Source organism: Aethalodelphis obliquidens, unplaced genomic scaffold, assembly GCF_003676395.1.
Source record: "Aethalodelphis obliquidens isolate GAN/ISIS:26980383/991018 unplaced genomic scaffold, ASM367639v1 scaffold16, whole genome shotgun sequence".
Taxonomy (NCBI): domain Eukaryota; kingdom Metazoa; phylum Chordata; class Mammalia; order Artiodactyla; family Delphinidae; genus Aethalodelphis; species Aethalodelphis obliquidens.
The window spans coordinates 27,198,156-27,205,338 of NW_020837960.1; the positions used below are offsets into that span (position 1 = coordinate 27,198,156).

General features: G+C 44.6%; 1 long non-coding RNA gene across 1 annotated transcript; it reads left to right on the forward strand.

The window, feature by feature from the left end:
* Nucleotides 1-3,472: 3,472 nt before the first annotated feature.
* LOC113625721 (uncharacterized) lies at nt 3,473-6,789 on the forward strand. Its single transcript, XR_003434818.1, has 2 exons — nt 3,473-3,590; nt 6,070-6,789. It is a non-coding gene; the product is annotated as an uncharacterized LOC113625721 (long non-coding RNA).
* The last annotated feature ends 394 nt before the right edge of the window (nt 6,790-7,183 follow it).

The window sequence follows — 7,183 nt, forward strand, 5'->3', positions numbered from 1 at the left end:
TCACAATGGTAGGTATTGTTTCATGAAACTGTTTTCAAGTTTGCTTGTTGTTTTTGCCACACTACTCAGCTTGTGGGATCTTAGTTCCCTGACCAGGAGTCGAACCCGCGCCCCCTGCAGTGGAAGCGTGAAGTCTTAACCACTGGACCGCCAGGGAAGTCCCATAAATGTGTTTTGTTTTGTTTTGGCCACACCGCGCGGCTTGTAGGATCTTAGTTCCGTGACCAGGGATCGAACCCGGGCCCTTGGCAGTGAGAGCTCGGAGTCCTAACCACTGAACCACCAGGGAATCCCCATAAATTTTTTCAAGTTTTATATATGCAAAATGTATGTGTCCTATTCAGAAATCTTGAGAGTTGAGGCTGTAAACTCACGTCAGATTCCCTTGAGGATATGGGTTACATTTAGGTGGGAAAATGTGATCATTTTTTATTTTATTAGCTAGGGTAATAACTGCAAGGTCATGCGGCTTAGTGGAGAAAACTTCAGCTTTGGAGTCAGAACTGGGTTTACTATTACTCTCTCACTAGCAGTGTGACCTTGGACAACTTAAGGGATCTCTCTGAGCCTCCTTAGAATTATTTGTAGAAGAGAGGTAAGCATCCTGGCCTATAGGATCACTGTGAGGACCAAACAAAATTATCTGTGTAAAGTGCTCAGCATATAGGAGAGGCATGATAAATAAAGCTTACTTTTGTCTGGGCTGTAGGACATCCTCTGCAGCACAGCCAGACTCTCTGTTTCACATCAGGAGTACATGCTACCTGTGACAGCACCAAAAATGGTCTGTTCCTCACCTGAGGGGTCCCTCTAGTTCAGTTTCCCACTCTGTGTTCTGTGTGATGATAATAAGTGTTCCCTACAAAAAGAGTCTCTGAGGAAGAACGTTTCAGAATCGCAGGTCGTAGTCCTGAAATTCTAAGGACGCAACTCAGGACTGGCAAAACTCAGATGTCCACAGGAGGCAGGCAGGCAAGACGGCAGGCCAGATGCTTAGGGAACAGTGGGGCTGCGCAGAAGACAGAACACACCTCCTCTGAGGGAGGCAGCCCCTATTCACTCAACAGCATCGTCACCCTGCCCAGCCATGGAGCCAAGGTTATCGGATCTCTGATTTTTCAAAAGAAGCCAAATATCTGGATTTTTTTAATGTGAAAAAAAAAAATCCAACTTTTTAAAAACACCATGTTAACCAAATGGCACATCTGAGGGTCACGTAAGCCAGAGGCCTGCCAGTTTGCACCGTCTGACCTAACACTTCATGGCTCAGCCAACAGTACAGTCACCTCAGGCGCTCGTGGGAAACCTCCCAAGGTGCACCTGGAGAGTGCTCTTTTAACATAATTTTGTAGCAAAAAAACACTTTAAGCACAGAATATATAACTCCACTAATAGAAGAGATTTCCACCGAATGAAGAGCAAAATTAGCAAGTGGGTAGCAATCCGTCGTCCCTTTCTGTGTTTGTTTCATAAAACATTAATTCGTTTTTTAAAAGACAGCTTTGTCGAGAGATAATTCACATACGTACGAACTGATGATTTTTGGTGTCTTCAGAGTTGCGCAACCATGACTATGATCTAATTTTAAATCATTTTCATCTTCTTAAAACAAGCTCCACACCCACCAGCAGTTACCCCCCCCCTTCCCCCCATCCTCCACCCCTGGCTACCCCTAATCTACTTTCCGTCTTTATAAATTTCCTCTTCTGGACATTTCATATAAATGGAATCTTACAATATGTGGGGTTTTTTTGTGTGTGTCTGGCTTCTTTCACTTATCCTAATGTTTTCAAGGTTCATCCATGTTGTACCATGTGTCACTACTTCATTCCAGTCTATCGACGAATAATATTCAATCACAAAGATACACTACATTTTATTCATCCCCTCAACAGTTGATGAACATTTGGGTTGCTTTCTGACTATTACAAATAATGCTGCTATGAACATTTATGTGCAGGTTTTTGTGTGGACATGTTTTTATTTCTCTTGGGTACATACCTAGGAGTGGAATTGCTGGGTCACGTGGTAACTCTATGTTTAACCTTGGGAGGAACTGGCGGACTGTTTTCCAAATCGGCTGCCCCGTTTTACATTCCCACCAGCAGTGTATGATGCCACCAATTTCTCCATTTTTCACCCATGCTCCCCATGTCTGTCTTTTTGATCGTAGCCGTCCTAGCAGGTGAGCTAAGACATTTATTTTTAAGGTTTATGGCACCTGAATTTGGCCTGTTGACGTGGCTCTTGAGATCAAGACCTAAAACACTGATCTTTTCTGAATTTAGATCACCATTTTATAAAAGCTTTTACTAATGAGTGTCCCCCTCTTCATGTGTACCATTCTTTGGCTAACCAGAGAACAGGAACCTTATTAAGAAAAGGTAATTTTTCTTCCTTATTCACCAGTGAAATATTACAATTCTAGAGATATTATTGGTATAAATTTGCTTCCGGGAATTCCCTGGCGGTCCAGTGGTTAGGACTCTGTGCTTTCACTGTGGAGAGCTGGGGTTCAATCCCTGGTCAGGGAACCGGGATCCCGCAAGCCGCAGAGCGCAGCCCAGAAAAAAAAAAAAAAAAAAAAAAATCACTTCCATACCATTTTCTTTGCCTCAGCCATCAGTGCTGCCCACAGCTGAAGCCACTGATTTCCCCACCTGCAAGCCACATTGGCACAGAAGACTCAGGCCCAGGCAGAAGTACTTAAGCAGCCCAGGACAAGGTTCCCCTTCCCCACGTGCTGACAGATATAATAACACCACCTCTCTGCCTTCCTCGGGTCTCTCTTTGTGCCCGTCTGTTTAATCCTGTGATGTCCTTGCAAGTGAGATGAAGCATCGCTACCTCTAAGCAAGAGTTGGGGAAATGAGCACAGACCTTAGTGGCTACCCGAGGGCACACGCGGTAGATTGAGGGGTGGGACTCAGTGTCCTAGGTCACAACCTGTACACTTTTCTCTACCTGAATTCCTCTCCTTTATTGTCAGCATCCAAAAAAGAAAGAAAGAAGAAGAAGAAGGTTTTAAGTGTACAGGACCCTTAGTGTGGTTGGCCTCGTCAGACATTTCGGTTTACAATTTCTATTCCTTTTCAGAAACTGGCCCTTTTTAGGAAGGAGAGACAACAGAGAATTCATATAACTTGACTTTAGGCTTCATTGCATGAGGAGGAATCAATATCCTCCAGCCAAAGACTTACAGCCCCCTGTCTGCTTTTTGTATTTTTTTACATTAGAGTTGTTTCAAAGGCCCGCTGGAAACAACCTTTGGGCAGACATTCTTGCAGTTTTCTGTGATAAATTCTTATTTGGCTTGCCGTAGTTCACTGTATCCAACTAGGAATAACCTTGGCCTAGTTGGGAGCTGGTAAATAACTACAAATATATGCATTTGTCTTTCTTTGCGATTGCCCCTAGCCCCCAACTCCATCTTCCTCTTTTTAAGTTATAAGAATGAGGTGCAGTTGACATCTTTCCTCAATATTAATCCTAACATTTACTTATTGTTCTATTTTCATGCCTTCTGATTTAGAAATACCCCAATGTTTATCGCCAAAGATGGAAGAGGAAGATTAAAACAGTAATTTGCAGTAAGTACTCTTTCAGCTGTTAAATCATTTATTCAACAGACTTTATTTACTGCTTGCTGTATGCCAGGCACCCTGCTAGGTGCTTGGGTTGCAAAGATAGGATTCCTGCCTTTAAGGGGTGCATTGCCGTGGGACAAACAGACATATAACTGGATAATTACAATTGTGAGCACAGTAATTAACGTACAGAATATTTTGAGATTCCAGAAGAGAGGTGCTTCTCCTATCCTAGAGGCAGGCTCCAGGAGGGGTATAACCCATATTCATGACGATCTGTAATTTAGTCGGCTAAATTGGGCATGGGAGAGAGTGTTCAGGCTTTTTGAATTAGATAACTTGGGATTAAAGTTGGGATTAAAACACCCAATAACCCTAAAGTAAAATATATGCCAATTTGTGGCTAATGATTCATGTTGAAGAAGGAGAGGGTCTAATATAATAAAATAAGCGAACGTAAGTTCAGGGTTGGGTTAAGGTTGCAGGTTAGGTTAAGGTTGCAGGGTTAGAGCTAGAAGTTGTAGAGTTTACTTAAAAAGTTTCTCTCCTTTTTACGTTCCTCCCTTTGTATCACAAAAAGCAAATAAGAGAAATGTGCCTAGAAGTGCAGGTTTTAATGGTCTGTGACAGGGCCTCTGTTATACTTGGGAATAACTGAAGGCACCATCACTAGACTGGATGAGGATTTAGTGCTGTCTGAGGCTAAAATTAAAAAAAACAAACAAACAACTTAATTTGCAACCACTGCCCTCATATAAAATTAAAATATGAAGAAAAACTCAAGGCTAACTAACTGCACTTGATGTTTTCTAAGTCATGGGTTTGAAGAGGTCTGCATAACATAATTTTAAACCTTTGAAGAAAAAGTTTAATCTTTACAACAAGCCCGTGATCACTTCCATTTTATAGCTGAGAGATTGGAAGCACAAAGAAGTAAAAAAAAAAAACAAAAAAAAAACCTTGCCAGAGATCATACAGCTAGTAAGTAGCAGAGCTGGGATTTGAACCCAGGTCTATTTAAATCCGGTGCCTGTAATTCACCATACCATCCTGCTGAAATAGACACCTGTGTGGACCCATTGCTCTTGAGTTGTTCTGTGACCATAAACTTACCCTGGCAGGAGTAAGCTATCAGAGACAACTGGTAAAAGAACCTAACAAAGTGGTTGTACCAGGGCAAACCCAACACTGCTCCTGGAAAATACCGATTAGTGCTATCTTCAGATAATATTCAAATTTGGATATCACGGATGCCATCTAAAGTGTGGATAATTCTCATGAATATTTTGTAATATAGTCATCGAGAAGATAAAACAGAATTGAAATAAATACCTAGATTTAAAGAAAGCATAAAATTTGATTAATAGAGGGAAGTAAAGGAGAGTAAATATGTGTGAAGGTAACAATATAACAGTTAACTTTAGATGTTTGCTTTTTAAACGCCGAGTGTACATTATACTAGTTTATATAGTCTTAATATCATACTTTTTTATGTTCATATGACATGCATTGTCCATTCACCAAGACTATAATCCTTGAGACCAATTATGTATTTTTTTAATAAAAGGAATAAACATTAACATCAAAGGTCAGGAGAGGTTATCTCTAAGTCTATTCTCAAATAGCTTAATAAATTTGAGCAAATACATTATGTTATGGATGCTTAGACTGGATATATGAAATAAAATTAACATAATAAAATGAGTGATTTTAACTTTGGTGTGTTACATTTGGAGGAATTGGCTGGTGGGTTTAGAAGTGTATAAACATACCATCAGAGAGTGAAAAAAAGGGAAGTCTGTTATAACTGAATAGGGGTGTGGTCTGCTCAGGCTACAGAGGAATAGATAATAGTTTCATAAAGGGCTGATACAACCGTAGAGTCTTCAGAACTGGCTATTATAGCTAGCAGATTTTTCTTTACAGACATAATAAGTATGGCTGTTAATACCGCCAGCTTGGTGAGTTAGAGAAACACACTCTCTGCCTCTATCTAATCCTCCGGGTAACAATATACCTACAACTCCTGTAATCCTAGAGCAGTTACATGGATGCACTAAGTGGTGTGATGGGAGGGAAAGATAGCATCACAAGGATTCGTTTGATTATAACAGTAATCCACACCGAGTCAAATAAAACAGCCCAACAGTTAAAAAGGTGGTCTCTAATGAATTTGCTAATTCTAGCAGGCCCTCGCGAACATTTCCTGCTAGAGTACCCCATATCAAAACGAAGTGGCTGTGTGCTTTAATTACATGGAATAATCATTTGATTTCCAGGAAGTTGAGACCGTGCTTTGTATTTAAATAAAAAGTTCTAGACGAGCTGTGAAACTCGATCAAACCAAGAAAAAGGGTGAAACTAAATGCCTGTTCGGTGAGTCAAGGTTTCAGCTGCTCAGCAAGCCTGACGGTACGGGTTTAGGAGCCCAGAAAAGGGGTGTTTTAAAGCCGGCTGACTGGATCGTGTCACTTTCTTATAGGAAAAGCCCTGCCTTCCCAGAGATCTAGAGTGTAATGCAACCATATGTTGCTGAGGAGCTCGAATCTTGGCTGCCTTCGCCCCTCTGCACGAGCAGAAACCCCGGTTTTCAGGGGCCGTGATCTCATCGTGTCGCTCTCACTTTTGAAGGTCTGTTAAAAAGTCTGGGGCCTCTTATCTTAACGGCTTTGGAAGTGAGTTTGGGGTGAGAAGGGGGGGGAGGCCTGTGGGTGTCTCTTTTGCCTGAGGAGCTGGAGACACTTGTGGAAAAGTCAGGCCCTTTTCGCTCGGGCGGCCGCTCGGGCGTGGGGCTGGCTTGGGTTAGACACATGCACACATACACCATAGAGCTCTGCTTTCCCGTAGCAGCTGCTGCCTCTGCCTCTGCCTCTCCCGCCTCAGCCTCTTTGCCCGGCATACACACACATTCAGATTTGCGCGCTGTTTCAATCCTTGATGACGTGTCCCCGGAGACAGCCAATAGCAAACGGGCTCTGGTCAGGACAATGGGAGGTATCGGGCCAATGAGCGAGCCCCGTGAGTTGGCGGTAGCCAATAGGAGCCGCGCTGGCTGGAGAGTAATGTTACAGAGCGGAGAGAGTGAGGAGGCTGCGTCTGGCTCCCGCTCTCACAGCCATTGCAGTACATTGAGCTCCATAGAGACAGCGCCGGGGCAAGTGAGAGCCGGACGGGCACTGGGCGACTCTGTGCCTCGCGGAGGGTGAGTCTGGGGCAGCGCCGCGGCGGGGAGAGCGCCTCCGGCAGCTCCCCAGCCCGCGCGGCGGCCGGATCCCCGCGGCCGGGAGCCGGCGGGTCAGGATCCACACAAAGGCAAATGAGGGGGGACCGTGGGGGGAACTGCGCACGGAGCGAGCCTCCCCTCGGGCGCCGGGAGCCCGGCCGCGCGCCGGAGCCCCGGCCCCCGGGCCGCCGGAGGCGCCGCGAGCCCCGAGCCCCGCGAGTTTCCACCCCCGGCGGCGTCCGCGCTGACTGGCGCAAAAAATTTTTTTTTCATTAAAAAAATTTTTTAACGTGTTTTCGGCCCCCGGGCCGAGCGTTCGGGCGGCCGGCGTGCGCGGGGGGCGGCGGGCCGCCGGGCGGGCGGGCGGCGCTTC